The sequence below is a fragment of the Aegilops tauschii genome, chromosome 7, assembly GCF_002575655.3.
Source record: "Aegilops tauschii subsp. strangulata cultivar AL8/78 chromosome 7, Aet v6.0, whole genome shotgun sequence".
Taxonomy (NCBI): domain Eukaryota; kingdom Viridiplantae; phylum Streptophyta; class Magnoliopsida; order Poales; family Poaceae; genus Aegilops; species Aegilops tauschii.
Genome location: NC_053041.3, coordinates 199,422,328 through 199,438,184, shown reverse-complemented (window position 1 = coordinate 199,438,184; position 15,857 = coordinate 199,422,328). Strand labels below are relative to the sequence as shown.

General features: G+C 45.5%; 1 pseudogene; it reads left to right on the top strand.

Annotated features, from left to right (window-relative positions):
• Positions 1–15,401, top strand: part of LOC109744051 (protein decapping 5-like) — a 121,603-nt pseudogene extending 106,202 nt beyond the window's left edge.
• The last annotated feature ends 456 nt before the right edge of the window (positions 15,402–15,857 follow it).

Genomic DNA, 15,857 nt, shown 5'->3' with positions numbered 1-15,857 from the left:
TTAATACCCTCGTAAGCGAAGGATTGACAAAGGAGTTAGCCGAGGATCTCAGGGAGCTTCGCTTGGAGATAGTTCCTAGAGATTTTGTTGCAGCATTGGAGGTTCAGTCGACATTATTGGAAAAGATTCGAGAAGCTCAGAAGGATGACAAGGAAATTGCCGAGATAAAGGAGAGAATGAGCAAAGGAAAAGCCAAGGGTTTTCGTGAGGACGAGCATGACACCTTGTGGTTTCAGGACCATGTTTATGTGCCCAATAATGCAGAGATCGGGAAGTTGATACTACAGGAAGCACATGACTCACCATACTTGATACACCCCGGAAACACCAAGATGTATTTGGATTTGAAGGAGCATTTCTGGTGGACTGGTATGAAGAAGGATATTGCCGAGTATGTAGCCGTATGTGATGTATGTCAGAGAGTGAAGGCAGAACATCAGAAGCCAGCAGGATTACTGCATCCTATGCCGATACCCGAATGGAAATGGGATAAGCTTGGCATGAATTTTATCACCGGATTACCCAGAATCCGATCGGGATATGATTCTATTTGGGTAGTAGTTGATCGCTTGACCAAAGTGGCTCATTTTATCCCAGTGAAAACTACTTATACAAGTGCGAAGTTGGCCAAGATATATATGACCAGGATCGTATGTCTACATGGAGTTTCGAGGACCATCGTATCAGATAGAGGAACACAGCTCACTTCAAAGTTTTGGCATCAGCTGCACCAGACTTTGGGTACAAGGCTTGAGTTTAGCACAGCCTTTCATCCGCAGACAGATGGACAGACCGAGAGAGTCAATCAAATTCTAGAGGACATGTTGAGAGCTTGTGCGCTAGATTATGGGTCTAGTTGGGATGACAATTTGCCTTACGCGAAGTTCTCATACAACAATAGCTACCAGGCCAGTTTGAAGATGGCACCGTTCGAAGCCCTGTATGGAAGAGGATGCCGAACACCGTTGATGTGGGATGAAGTTGGAGACTGTCAGTTGTTTGGACCGGATTTGATCAAGGAGTATGAAGAGAAGGTTAAGTTGATTCGCGACAGACTGATGGTAGCTCAGTCCAGGCAGAAGAGTTATGCAGACTCAAAACGCAAGGAGGTAGTCTATGAAATCGAAGATAGGGCATATCTTCGTGTATCGCCGCTCCGAGGAGTTAAACGATTTGGAGTCAAGGGAAAGCTAGCCCCGAGATTTGTAGGACCGTACCGAGTTTTGGAACGTATGGGAGAAGTAGCCTACAAGTTGGAGTTACCCAAAGGATTGTCAGGAGTTCATGATGTGTTTCACGTTTCCCAGTTGAAGAAGTGCCATGCAGAGATGGCCGATATACCTCTGAGAGATACAGTGCCCCTGGAAGCGATTCAGTTGGACAGTGATCTGACTTACGAGGAGAAACCAGTCAAGATTCTCGAGTTTCCCAGCCGAGTCACGCGCAGCAAGGTTATCAAGTTTTGCAAAGTTCAGTGGAGCCACCTGGGAACGAGAGGAAGACCTACAGAAAGACCACCCACACCAATTTTCTAGCCATCCCGAATCTCGAGGGCGAGATTCATCTTAAGGGGGGTAGGTTTGTAACATCCCAAATTTCCAATTTGGAATGTTATACATAGGTCATTCATGCATATCATATTTTATTGCATTTTGTTTTGCGATCCTCGAAATTCTAAGCAACTCAAGGACCCACGGAGAGAGTTGGGGATTTCACCGTTTTCATATTTGAATTTTCTCAAATATCAAAACAAGGATCATTTTGGTTTTAGTTATTTTTCTCTCCGAAAATATTTCAAATTAAACTATATGAGAGGAGATAATATGACTTCTCCAAAATAAATGAAATATTGGAGGAAAAATATTAAAATCAAATAAATAATTTTATTTGGATTTTATAGCTATTTTATTTGAATTCGAAAAATATGCATTTTCTTAATTTCATTATTAGGCCAAGAAAATGTTCACTTTGTTCTAAATATTTTATTTAGACGGTGAAAATTTGTTTTGGCATTTTTAGATTTTTATTTTTATTTATTTAGGATTTTTCGGCGAAATCTGTTTTTTTTTAACTCTTCGCGGACCGAACTGGGCCGAAGCCCAGCCGGCCCGGCACCGCCGCCGCCTTCCCCGCGCCCGCACGTCGTGCCCGAGCCGGACTCCGCCGGAGTCCGGGACACCGCCGCCGCCTCAATTGCCCCCTGCCCAAGCCGAGCCCCCCTCCCCCTTTATGTGTCGCCACCGCCTCGACCCCCACCTCGCCCTGCCTCGTGAAGCAGCAGCAGCAGCACGCGCCCGCCGCCGTCGCCCACGCCCCGCCCTACCGCCCCGCAACGCCTCGCCTCACCGGAGCCGCCGCCATTCCTGATCCGATCCGGATCCGCCGTTTTTTTCGGTTTAGGTAAAAACCGATCGTTTTTTTCAGAAACCCTAGATGTGTTTTTTTATTTTATCGGTTCGGTTTTCTCGGTTTAGTTATTTAGCGGGCGTTCATCCGTTTGTTCGTTTTTACGAACGCTATTCGCCGGTTAGGTTCAGACAGCAAACGTTCGTTCGTTAGTCTTTTCTTTTTATTTTATTTTCGTCCAGGGACCTATCCACGATTACTTTTATCATAGAATAGCCCCTGATCTTCAAACCCTCGCCGTTTCTTAACCGTTTGTCTAAATCCAGTGAAACCAACGCAAAAATCTTCGTCTTGAAACCCTCTTTATGTTTAAACAACTTGGAAAAGGTTTTGACAATTTAAAATTTGGTTTCAAGCAGATTTGATTTCGAAGTTCTTTTGACCGTAGTTTCAGTTTCGTAGCTCCGATTCGATTGATTCTTTTTGCACATCGAATCTCTTCAGTTGAGTTTTCAGATTTGATCTTCTTATTTGAGGTTTACCAGTGCATCTTTGCTTGAGTGCTTATGTATGTTATTGTTTGTTTGCGATAGAATTCCCGGAGTGCGAAGCGTGCTACTACGAGTCACTAGGTTTTGCGGATCGTCAGCAAGGCAAGTAACACATTGATCATACTCTTTTCATACCCAGTTTTTATGCATTAGTTTCAATCCTCAAACACTTCATGATTAGGATGTGATTAAGAAGTGGGTATTGGGAAGTAGATGATGAGGTAGAACCTATTCCCTGTTTATTATCAAACTGTGGGAGTTACTTCTACGTTATGCTTATATTACTATGCTATGCTCGTAGACGTGGTTTGGATGAGTGAATCCATGACAGATGTGAGATTGTTAATTAATGGTAAACTTAAGGTGGCAACTTTAATACACATCTGAGTGGATTGTTGGTTTTGGGCACCTGGAGAATCCAGTGTTGTCCTAGGATATCCCAGAGTACTCGTGTGATCATCCTATGGTCCGCCACTCAGGCTCAAAGGGATCATAAGATTATTCATGCTAGAAAGTTCCATGTGCAGCCACAAGCTATTATGGGATCTAGCATAGTTGAGTAGGATGCATGACCTCTTCCAGTGGTAGGCTAGCAGATGTAGGGGATGTAGGTTGGTACTGTCTACCCAGGGTTAGAGTTACTGTTTCTGAAAGACTGTGTCTTGGTCATCCGTTTCTCAAACACCATGTAGTGCGAGAAATCCAACGGAGGAGATCGAGTCTTGTGGGGAAAAGTGCGCAAACCTCTGCAGAGTGTACAAACTTATCATGGTTAGCCGTGTCCCCGGTTATGGACATCTTGAGTATTTGGTTCGTGGATTATCATATGGATCTCATCACTCTAAATTAATTTCTTGGGCTGTTAACTACTGTTTGATTGGGATTGAGTTGGAGGAACCTTCTCAATGTTGTTCAACTACCATGATAGTTAAATAAAATATATTCCTTTGATGTAGGGAAAAATTGGCTTTTCGCAAAAACATTATAACCGTAGAGCCTCCACCAGCCATATATGCATGTAGTGATAGCATTTATTCTGTTCATTGCTCTACTGTGTTATATTGCCAGCATATTCCATGTGCTGGCCCGTTTTCGGGCTGCAACGTATCATGTTGCAGACTTTTCAGACGAAGAGTAAGGTGCGCTAGGTCATTGTCGTGCACTCGGCTATGCCGTTGGAGTTGATGGCTCACATTACCTTCCAAGCTTTCCGTTGTTATCTTATTTAGATGGCCTTAAGCCATATTTATTGTAATAAGTTCTCTATTGAGACTATCGATGTAATAAGTGTGTGATTGCTACTCTGTTATAAATCCCTCGAGTACTGTGTGTGTCAGCATTACCGATCCAGGGATGACACTTATGCATAGCGACTTGACCGTCTGAGGTCGGGTCGCTACAGATCTCAAGGAGCATTTGGCAGCGGAGAATCAAATCACGGCAGCACGCGTGGATGAGGTGCGATGGCTACCATTCGTGCCGACCCCCAGATCTTGGAGGAGCACCTAGCCGTCGAGGCCACCGTTGACGCCTCGCGCGCAAACGCCGCGACGCGGTTGGCTGCTTTAAACGACAGTTCGTGGCATTTTATCGAGGCCACCGTCGGTGCCTTCGACAAAGACTACGAGGTGTTTTCTCAGCGTGTACGTGCTTACCTCATCTCGAGAGACAGCAGGTTGGTGCCCGGAGCGGCTCAGGCAGCTCACCACTACAACGAGGGCACCCACGATGCGGAGGCCTCACCCTCTTCCATGTCCAAGGAGCCAATCATCATCGATATCTCCGACAGTGGGGAGTAGCTTGTCTTATTAGCTCACTATAAGGACCCATGTTCAGTTTGCTAGCTACTGCGTTTCCTTAACAAATTCTAGTGAATTGTGCTATCTACTTTTACCATGCAATCTTATGCTATAGTGTATATGTTCTATATGTCGTGCAATGTGGTGTTCAATTAACTGCTTGGTTCAATTCTACAAATGTGATGTTCAATTCTTCAGGGTGCAATATTTCCAAGTTGTTAAGCATGCTTGGTTTGGTTAACTGTCTGATCTTCTATTAGGAGTATGTTATATTGTGCAATGCGGTGCCCAGTTAACATTTGGTTCATTTGTTGTGGTGTTTAGTTAACTGCTTGGTTCAATTATGGAATGGGATGTTCAATTGTTGTGGCTGCATTCTGTTATTCTATACCATGTGAGGAATAAATCGAATTTGGTTGTACTAAATACATGAGAAACAAATACAATTGCTATATTTCCAAGTTGTTGAGCATGCTTTGTTTGGTTCACTGTCTGATCTTCTATTAGGAGTATGTTATATTGTGCAATGTGGTGCTCAGTTAACATTTGGTTCATTTGTTGTGGTGTTTAGTTAACTGCTTGGTTCAATTCTGCGATGCAATGTTCAATTGTTGTGGCTGCATTCTCTTATTGTATACCATGTGAGGAATAAATCGAATTTGGCTGCACTTAAAACATGAGAAACATATACAAGTGATATATTTCCTAGTTCTTAATCATGCTTGGTTTGGATAAATGGGTTTTCCATGTGGCTTGAATTAATCTGATGAATATGCAATGTGCTTATTTTTCATCAACATATTTCACTGATAGCATGCGAACCCTTACTTAACCTGATGACTAACTACCTTATATGTGTTGCAGGGAAACAATGGGAAGCACTAAGGTTTACAAGATGGTACTAACTATTATACCTTGCCTTTTTTATTCATTTGCCCCATTTCCAATATAGAGAAGATATTTATGCACATCCTTGTTTTCAGGCTTCACTAATGATTACCTCTCAAACCACCTCTGTGGTCAGGAGGCGAGGAAAGTTTTCATACAACACCCATGGTTCAAAATTGAAGTGTTCCTGAAGAGGCCGAAGGATGGACGACCGATCATCCACAGGCACTGGCCTAAAGTTGCAAAGACCTTCAACATGAATGAAGGCTCAATATTCGCCTTTCGCTTCAGCAGTTTTCCAGATGAGATGCATCTCTCTATGTACCGTCTATGATGCTAATTTTGAAAGGTTCTAGATGTTGCATGTGAAACTTGCTGCTGGTGCACTTGTGTAATGAGGTAGCTAAGTGCTGAAGCTATATCATGTTGTACTCCGATGTATTTCAATTATGAAATCCTGCTTCCTTAATATGGAAATGGAATGTGAATGTCAATTAGATTAGTAAATGGATTATTAATAATAGGGCAATTAGCCCGCTAATTGGCCAATTAGCTTGCTAATTGGGTTTTCCTATTGCAAACGGTTAATGTGAAAACACCGTGGGCGATGACCTCAGGCAACGCACACAGTTTCTAGGAATAAACCGTGTTGGATCAATGAACAATCACACACGACATTCTCCTGAAAATTGTTTGCGTTACGCCACCTTGCGCAAACGTTTTCCTTGGAGTCACTGTGTGGGATGTATATATGAACGGAAACGTTTAGCGGTGACTGACTGTGTGGGATGTACTTACGACCGGAAATGATTTCGCCTGTATAATTGTATTTTTTTGCACTACTGTACGTACTTCTGTATTTGAGTGCTCGCCAGTCGCACACGACCTCATTTTGCCGAGTGTGTGTGCCAGGAGGGCATATCCCCAATGGTTTCTGGGTCGTGTGGGAAGGACCCCCCTATCGCCCACACTCACTTGGTGACGGTTCCGAATGCCGTCGCAGAAAGGGGTTAAAAACCATTTGTTTAGAACCGACGCGTACCAGTGATGGCCAGACTTATGCGTAGAATCTTTGGAGACGGGCAGCGTTCCATGGGTTTGGCTCTAAGCGATTATCCGATGCATTGCGAAGGCGGTAGGCTCCTCCAATGAGAACTTCATCTATAATGAAGGGACCTTCCCATTTTGGTTTGAGTTCGTCCTTTTTCTTCTCTAGGAGGCGTAAAACGAGCTCACCGACGTTATAAGTCTTTGCCCGCACTTCTCTGCTTTGATATCTCCGAGCTTGTTGTTGATAGAATGTGGAACGGGCTTTTGCGACATCGCGCTCCTCCTCCAGGCCATCTAAGTCATCCTGCCGATCGAGCTCAGCCTCTCTCTCTTCATACATGCGCACTCGAGGTGAGTCATGAATAATGTCGCAGGGTAAGATAGCCTCTGTGCTGTACACCATGAAGAACGGTGTGTATCCAATCGTGCGATTGCGCGTGGTCCGCAGCCCCCAGAGTACGAAATCGAGTTCCTCGACCCAGTGTTTATCTGACTCCTTTAGGGATCGCACTAGTCTGGGTTTGATGCTGCTCATTCGGGCCATTAGCCCGTTCGACCTGACCGTTTGTTTGAGGGTGATATACGGAGGCGTAAGAGCTTGAAACCCAGGTTAGCACACCAATTTTTTACCTCATCGGCTGTGAAGTTAGAGCCGTTGTCAGTAATAATGCTGTGTGGGACACCATAACGGTGTACGACACCGGATATAAAATCTATCACCGGTCCGGCCTGAACCGTTTTTACTGGTTTGGCCTCTATCCACTTAGTGAATTTATCCACCACAACCAGTAAATATTTCTTCTTATGGCTTCCCCCTTTAAGGGGTCCGACCATGTCTAGCCCCCGGACGGTGAAAGGCCAGGTAATGGGGATTGTCCTTAGGGCAGTGGGCGGCATATGGCTTTGATTGGCAAAGAGCTGGCATCCGACACAGCGCTGTACAAGGGCCTGTGCATTTGCTCGGGCCGTGGGCAGAAGAAACCTGTACGGAAGGCCTTACTTACGAGGGCCCGAGCTGCAGCGTGATGGCCGCCGAGGCCATCATGTATCTCGGCCAAGAGGTATCTTTGAGGAACTCCAGTGGTGCTTTTCTTGTAGAGTTCTCCTTCGTGAACTTTGTAGGCTTCAGAATGTCAAACTATGCGACGGGCCTCGTTCTAGTCATCAGGGAGCTCCTGCCTGTTAATGTAGGCTAAGAAGGGTTTGGTGGAGTGATTACCGCCATGATTACAAGGGCGGAAGGCGTTGGTTCGGTGCCCGAGCCCCCGATGATATCCGAATCGTGTTGGGCACCGGGGGTGTGATCGATGCCGGACTGGTATTTCCGCTCTTGTCCTGCCATACCACGGATGGCTTGAAAAGCCTTTCCACAAAGGTGTTAGGCGGGACGGGGTCACGTTTAGTGCCCATTCGAGCAAGGATGTCCGCTGCTTGATTACTGTCTCGAGCCACATGATGAAACTCGAGCCCCTCAAACCGAGCTGATATTTTGAGTACGGCGTTGCGGTAGGCCGTCATCTTTGGATCTTTTGCATCGAATTCTCCATATATTTGTGATATCGCGAGGTTCGAATCCCCGTGCACCTCGAGGCATTGTATGCCCATAGAAACGGACATCCGGAGACCATGCAGTACTGCCTCATATTCGGCCGCGTTATTGGAGTCTATATACATGATTTGTAATACATAACGGACTGTGTCCCCTGTAGGGGATGTTAGGATCACACCAGCCCCCAATCTGACTAAAATTTTGGAGTCGTCGAAGTACATCACCCAGTTGGAGTATGTGCTGTACTCTTTAGGGAGTTCGGCTTCTGTTCATTCGGCGACAAAGTCGGCCAACACCTGAAATTTAATAGCTCGGCGTGGCTTGTAAGGTATTTAAAATGGTAAGAGCTCGATAGCCCATTTGGCAATGCGGCCGGTGGCGCCTCGATTGTTTATGATGTCGTTGAGTGGTACTTCGGAAGCCACCGTGATCGAGCAATCTTGAAAGTAGTGTCGCAGCTTTCGAGATGCCATGAAGACCGCGTACGCTATCTTTTGATAGTGCGGGTATCGGGATTTGCATGGTGTAAGGACCGCCGATACATAGTATACTAGTTTTTGGAGTGGGAATTTGTGTCCCTCTTCCTCTCGTTCGACGACGAACACAACGCTCACCACCTGGTGAGTTGAAGATATATACAACAGCATAGGTTCACCGATGTTTGGCGTGTCAAGGATTGGGTTGTTTGCTAAAAAAGTTTTTATTTCTTCCAACCCGGCTGTTGCCGCCTCCGTCCATTCAGAGTGGTCGGTACGTCAGAGCAGGCGATAAAGCGGCAGTGCCTTTTCTCCATATCTGGAGATAAAGCGGCTCAAGGCTGCCACGCACCCAGCTAGTTTTCGGACCTGCTTTAGGTCTGTTGGCATTGCCAATTGTGACAGGGCCCGGATTTTGGCTCGATTTGCTTCGATTCTTCTATTGGAAACAATGAACCCGAGAAGCTTTCCGGCCGGAATGACAAAAACGCATTTTTCCGGATTGAGCCGTATGTCATATGTTCGGAGGTTGTCGAATGTAAGGCGCAAGTCGTCCACCAATGATTCGACATGTTTAGTTTTGATGACTACATCATCTACATATGCCTCCACCGTCTTGCAAATTTGTTTTTCCAGGCATGTTTGAATCATGCGTTGGTAAGTGGCGCCGGCGTTATTGAGTCCGAAAGGCATAGTGTTGAAGCAGAAGGGCCCGTACGGAGTAATGAATGCCGTTGCAGCCTGATCGGATTCCTTCATCTTAATTTGATGGTATCCGGAGTATGCATCAAGGAAGCACAATGAATCGTGTCCTGCAGTTGTGTCAATGATTTGGACAATGCGGGGCAGCGGGAAGGGGTCCTTAGGGCAGGCCTTGTTGAGGTCTTTGAAATCGACACAAAGGCACCAAGATTTGTCCTTCTTTGGCACCATGACCAGGTTTCCTAGCCAGTCCGGTTGTTTGATCTCTCTGATGAACCCGGCTTCGAGTAGTTTAGCTCGCTCCTCCCCCATAGCTTGTCGCTTGGGTTTGGAAAATTGCCGCAGCATTTGCTTGACTGGTTTGAACCCCTTTATTATATTGAGGCTATGTTCGACTAGTCTACGTGGGATTCCTGGCATATCCGAAGGATGCCAGGCAAAGATGTCCCAATTCTCACGCAGGAACGCTCTTAGAGCGGCGTCGATCGTTGGATCCAGCTATGCTCCAATGCCTGCTGTTTTATTAGGATCCGTTGGGTGTACTTGAAATTTTACTATTTCGTCTGCTGGCTTGAAGGAAGTGGATTTGGGCTTCTTGTCGAGGATTACATCGTCCTTGTCCACTATAGAGTGCAGAGTGGTTAGTTCCTCGGCCGCGGGGGCCTCGGATAGCACCTCGAGAGCCAGGGATACAGTTTTGTTTTCGGCGCGGAGTGCTATATCTGGATCACTAGTGATAGTGATAACTCCGTTGGGCCCTGGCATTTCGAGCTTCATGTAACCGTAATGGGGTATGGCTTGAAAGCATGTGAATGCGTCTCGCCCTAACAGGGTGTGATATCCGCTGTTGAAAGGTGCCACGTGGAAGAGCAACTCTTCGGACCTGTAATTCTCCGGTGTGCCGAATACGACGTCGAGTTTGATCTTCCCCGAGCTTCATGCTTCTCGACTGGGGATGATGCCTCGGAAAGTGGTGCCACTTTGCTCAATGCGACTTCTGTCCATCTGCATTTTTTGGAGTGTATCTTCGTAGATGAGGTTCAGTCTGCTGTCGCCGTCCATGAGCACTTTGGTGAGCCGAAAGCCATCCACTATTGGGATTCAGACCAAGGTGGCTAGTGCTCGGACTGATCTAGCCCTTGGCTCGTCATCGGCGGTGAAAGTTATCGTCATGTCGTTCCAAGGATTTATTGTGGCTACCTGGTTGACTTCGCCAAGGTCGCATAATGCCCTTTTGCGCCGATTGTTTGAAGAAAAGGTCTCGAAGACCGTAAAGACATTGAGATCGGTGTCCTTCGAAGAGTGCCTCTCTGGAGTAATGTTGGTGAGGATGGCCTCCCCGCTCTTAGCCACCTGCCGGAGTACCCAACATGCCCGAACGCTATGTGTTGGCTCGGTATTCGGCGTCGTATGTATGTGACAGGGTTTGTCGAGCAGGTCGTCAAGGACAGTTTTGTGCCCATGAAGGGCTTGACTTTTTTGTCCATGAGATGATGATCAGGTGCCCCGTAAGGGTGCATCCTTTTTGTCCGTCCGGTGGGCTGCTTGAAGGCAGGAGGTTCCCACCGAGCTGTCTGGGCCTTCCAGGAGCTTTCCATTGCGCAGTACTTATATACGATGTGTGCCAAATCTGCAAAATGTAGTATGCGGTGGCGTTTGAGGGCGTTAAGGATTCCCTCGTCCATACAGTTGCGAAAAAATACTGAAACCGCGTCGTCGTCGCAGCAATCTTTGATATTGTTTTTAACAAGGAGGAACATGGCCCAAAAGTGATGGACCGTTTCCTCAGGTTGCTGCCGTACATACATTAGGTCGCATACATCTGGAGGACCTGAATTGCTTGGAGAATATTGCTTGTGGTGGGTGAGCGGGTTAAAATCCGAACCCTGACCCACTATTGCATCCAGAGTTTGAGGAATTTGCGAGGTCACCGACCCAGGATCCGGAGTGTCCTGGCAGCCTTTGGGCTCAACGCCCGGTTCTATGTTCGGAGGACATGAGGTCTCTTCCCGAAGATGGGTATCCGGCTTGCAGGACTCGGAAATCCAAACATAGCTTGTTCTTAACTTAGCGGGAGAAGTATTCTCGGCTTGTTCCTCCACGACCGCTACCAGATGGGTGATCAGCGGGGACCTGATTTCCCTCTGATCGGGTTTAAGCCAATCCGATCGTAGTCTGTTGCAACTTCCAGGGCGGCGATGCGATCTAGTAGCTCGTTTAAGGATGAGACATCTACTGGATCCATCTTTTCAGGGTGTTCAAGGCCGATGTGAAGATGATGTTTAGCGATATCGAGGGCTGCCTTTGGCTTAACGGCCGCGAGGGCGCCCATGGCAAAACCACCGAGCTGGAGGACCGGTCCCAGAGCTAGGGCCCCTTCAGAGGTAATGTTGTCCTTAATGACAAGGCGAGCCATCGATCCCGCCGTCGACGACACAGTGGAACTCTCAATGAAAGCATCAATGTCGGTGTCAAAACCGACCGATCTTGGGTAGGGGGTCCAAACTATGTGTATGAAGATCGAAGGTAACAGGAGACAAGGGGACACGATGTTTACCCAGGTTCGGGCCCTCTTAATGGAGGTAATACCCTACTTCCTACTTGATTGACTTTGATGAGTATAGGGGTTACAAGAGTTGATCTACCTCGATATCGTAATGGCTAAACCCTATATGTCTAGCCTATATGAAATCTGATAGCCTCTACAGACTAAACCCTCTGGTTTATATAGACACCGGAAGGGCCTAGGGTTCTACAGAGTCGGTTTACAAAGAAAGGAAACTACACATCTGGACATCAAGCTTGCCATCCACACAAAGGAGAGTCCCATCTTGACACGGGGGAAGGCCTTCTATCTTGTATCTTCATGACCCATCAGTTCGGCCCATGCTACACAGCCCAGACACCCGAGGACCCTATTATCCAGGAGTCCCTCAACCATGTCAAGGGAATTTGCATCCTACCCCACAAAATGTCCAGTCAGGAATTCAGATGCCACCCCCATTTCAAGGGAATTTGCCTCCTACCTCACAAAATGTGCAGCCAGGCATTCAGATGCCACCACCATTTCAAGGGAATTTGCCTCCTACCCACAAAATGTGCAATTAGGAATTCAGATGCCACCACCATATCAAGGGAATTCGCCCCTACCTCCCAAAATGTTCAATCAGGGATTCAGTTGCCACCTCCATTGCAAGGCAATTTGCCTCCTACCTCACAAATTGTTCAGTCCGGAATTCAGATGCCACCACCATTTCAAGGGAATCCATTTCAACCTCTACCCATCTTACCTACATCTGCTCCATCTTATAAGTCTCCTCTGTGGTTTCATCCTCTCAGACTGCCTCTACAGCTCCAACTGGGTTTGCTTATTTGCAGCAACCACCCTTTCTTCGCCCCCACACGGTTTGACAGTTCGACAGGCCCTTCAGCAGTCTGTACAATATCCTGGACTCAATGCATCTTTGCCAGCTGGCTTTCCAAGCATGCCCAACTTTCCTTCTTTACTGCAACCTAGTAACAATCAAAGCCAAACTTTAGGTGCATCTGCATCTACATTGTTGTCAGTTCTCGCCTCATCAAGTGCTACATCAAGTGCATCTGTAGCTGAAACCCAAGTGAGCCAGCTGCCAAATAAGCTGTCAGTTGTTTCTGCTTCTGCATTCTCTGTGGGTTTAACACCCCCACCTATCAACCTTTCCACATACACAATTGAAACTAGCACCCCATATCCCAAGGCATGCCTTCTATAGTGAAGAATAAGCCAATTATTCTACCTGACACTAGTGTGGCTTCTCTTAGCAATGACAAGCCTAACAACATACCTTATTCTATGTCGACTTATCAACCTTCTCAGCCACCAACTGCTAACATTGCATCTAGTGCAATCGCTGTTGCAGAATCAATTGCGTGGTCACTCCTAGACAGCTTCTGCCAACTAATTCCTTGACTTCATCACAGACCATGCAAACTACTGTTGTGGCTCCATCTTATAAGTCTCCATCTGTGCTTTCATCCTCTCAGGCTGCCTCTACGGCTCCATCTGCTCCATCTTATAAGTCTCCTCTGTGGTTTCATCCTCTCAGACTGCCTCTACAGCTCCATCCTCACATGCCAATTCTTCTGCAGGTTCATGCTCGCATGTTGCTTCTTCTACTGTTATATCATCGCACCGGCTAGAGCCTAATAATGAAAAGAAAGACATGCAGACTAAACTAAAGGCTAAACATGTGGGGTCTCCATCTAAAAATAAGGAGCCTCTATTGCCAGCACCAAAGCCCATTCTCCAGAAGGTAATATTGAATGTTTGATTACTGATAGTTGAACTGAAGGCTACTAGTTATTTCACTAAGCAAGTAATCTGTTTCTTGTACATTGTGATCAGTCCCTTTGTATTTAAAACTTTTATTTCAGCCTATTGAAGCTTCCTCATATGTTCAGTACAATAATAGAGGCCGGGGCCATGGTAGAGGTCGGCGAAGAGCAAATCTAGTATACGTTTTTCATAATACAAGCTTTTGCTGTCTTGAAGCTTTTCAAATGTGGAATCATTAATTCTTTTTAAGTTATTGCTTTATATATAGTACTAACCGGGTTTGTAACATTTTTTCTGGAACAACATTTGGAACATTTAACTATCATTCTTTCCTTTTGTTGAACTTTGTAAACATCAAGGATGACCTGGTGGTATTCAATATTTCCGAGATAGTATTTGTGCAATAGTACATCTTTTGTTACTACTCCCTCTGTCTGGAATTAACTGTCGCCGAAATGAGTTTATGTAGTATCTACATAGTGAAACGCATCTAGATACACTCATTTCAGTGACAGTTAATTCCGGAAAAATGATATACATTATTGGTATTAAATGCTTATACATCTGTTAATTTCACCAACATGCCCGTGGAATAACCAATAGACAACAGCCTCAGTGTTCATTACTTGGTGGATTGTAGCAACAAGCAAATAAATATTGCTGTTTGCTAGAACTATGGCAATTTTGACATGGAATGCCTGCTAAATAATGTAGCACAACAGAGTAGATACTAGAGAGATGTATCTGCTCTGTTCTCTTTAGTATTCGAGTAGTGCCAAAGCTATGTAATGGGGATGACTTTGGTTAGTCGAAGCATATTTTTTTCAGTGTTCTGCAGAATAATGCAACTACCTGGGTGTCATTGCCGCAACATATTTTAGATTCTTTAAAAGAGTGAATACAAATTAGGTTTTACTAGTCCACAATATTGACCAAGTGGGGTATGTCTTATGATCAGCTAACTTAACTGTCAACTACACATGCATCTAATAGCTTGAATTAAATCATTATTATATATTATTATGATCGATTTAGTCTTCTTTAAAATAGTGGAATGTAGTCTTACTAATTTCCCACCCTCAGCAATCATGTCTCATACAGTCTTGATTTCCCTCTCCAGCAACCACGTCACGTAGCCAAGTTTGCAGAGGACTTTGTTTCCATGGCTATGAATGAGAAATTCAACAAAGATGAAGTATGGGACCATCTCGGTAAAAGCAATGGATAGTTTGCTGACAATCCAAATGAATATGATGACAACATTGTAGAAGACGATGTGGTGTCTCCTGGAAAACCGGAGATTACGGTATGCATTTTTCATGGGTTGCTATTTTTGAATCATCAATGTCTTGCTGATGCTAATTAGCCTCTTTTGTGAAGCATGTGTATGTCAAAGATGACTTTTTTGATTCACTCTCAAACAACACAATTGATAATGGAGCTAGAAATGGAAGAATCAAATTCTCTAAGCAGGGAAAAATAGACACAGAGGTATTGTCATTGCATCAATAATCTTACCACATTGCTTGACATTCAACACTAATGATAAGAAAGTGTCTCTAGACATTTGGTGACTCCGCAAGGCATCGACCTATGGGCATGCGGGATGGAGGAAGGGGCGCCCCCCGTGGTGGAGGTCCTCGTGGTCGTGGTGGCTACTATGGAAGAGGGTATGGATATACAGGGAGAGGATGTGGCTACTCTTACCCAAACCATCAGTCTTGATACAACAAAAGGAGGATTTGCTTACAACACTTGTAATACAAGTGATGATGGGGGAGGCTGTATCAATATTGTAAACGGTGTTTTGGCTATTGGAGGCGGCAAACATGGTGGTCATTATCTTCCAGACTGACTGACAAAGCACTCAATTATCTTGCAGCTGATTTGGTAAATTAAGAATCATTGGGTTGGCCGCAGATGGGGTCACCGTGGTTATAGAAATTTGTCCACTTTCCTGATGGTCTTGATGCCCATTTTTCGCCATATGGAGGTATGAACCAGACTTCTCCAGTGGGTGATTGAGCGCAGTCCTATTGTGGCGGTGGGACTAGTTATATCAGCAGAATTGCTATGGAGTTTACAAGTGCCTTGTACAGTTGTCAAACTTAGAAACCGGGTGCTCCGATTTTATCGCGTGCTATTTAACTTGCCTCATCTTGTAGCTTGTGGTGCTAATTT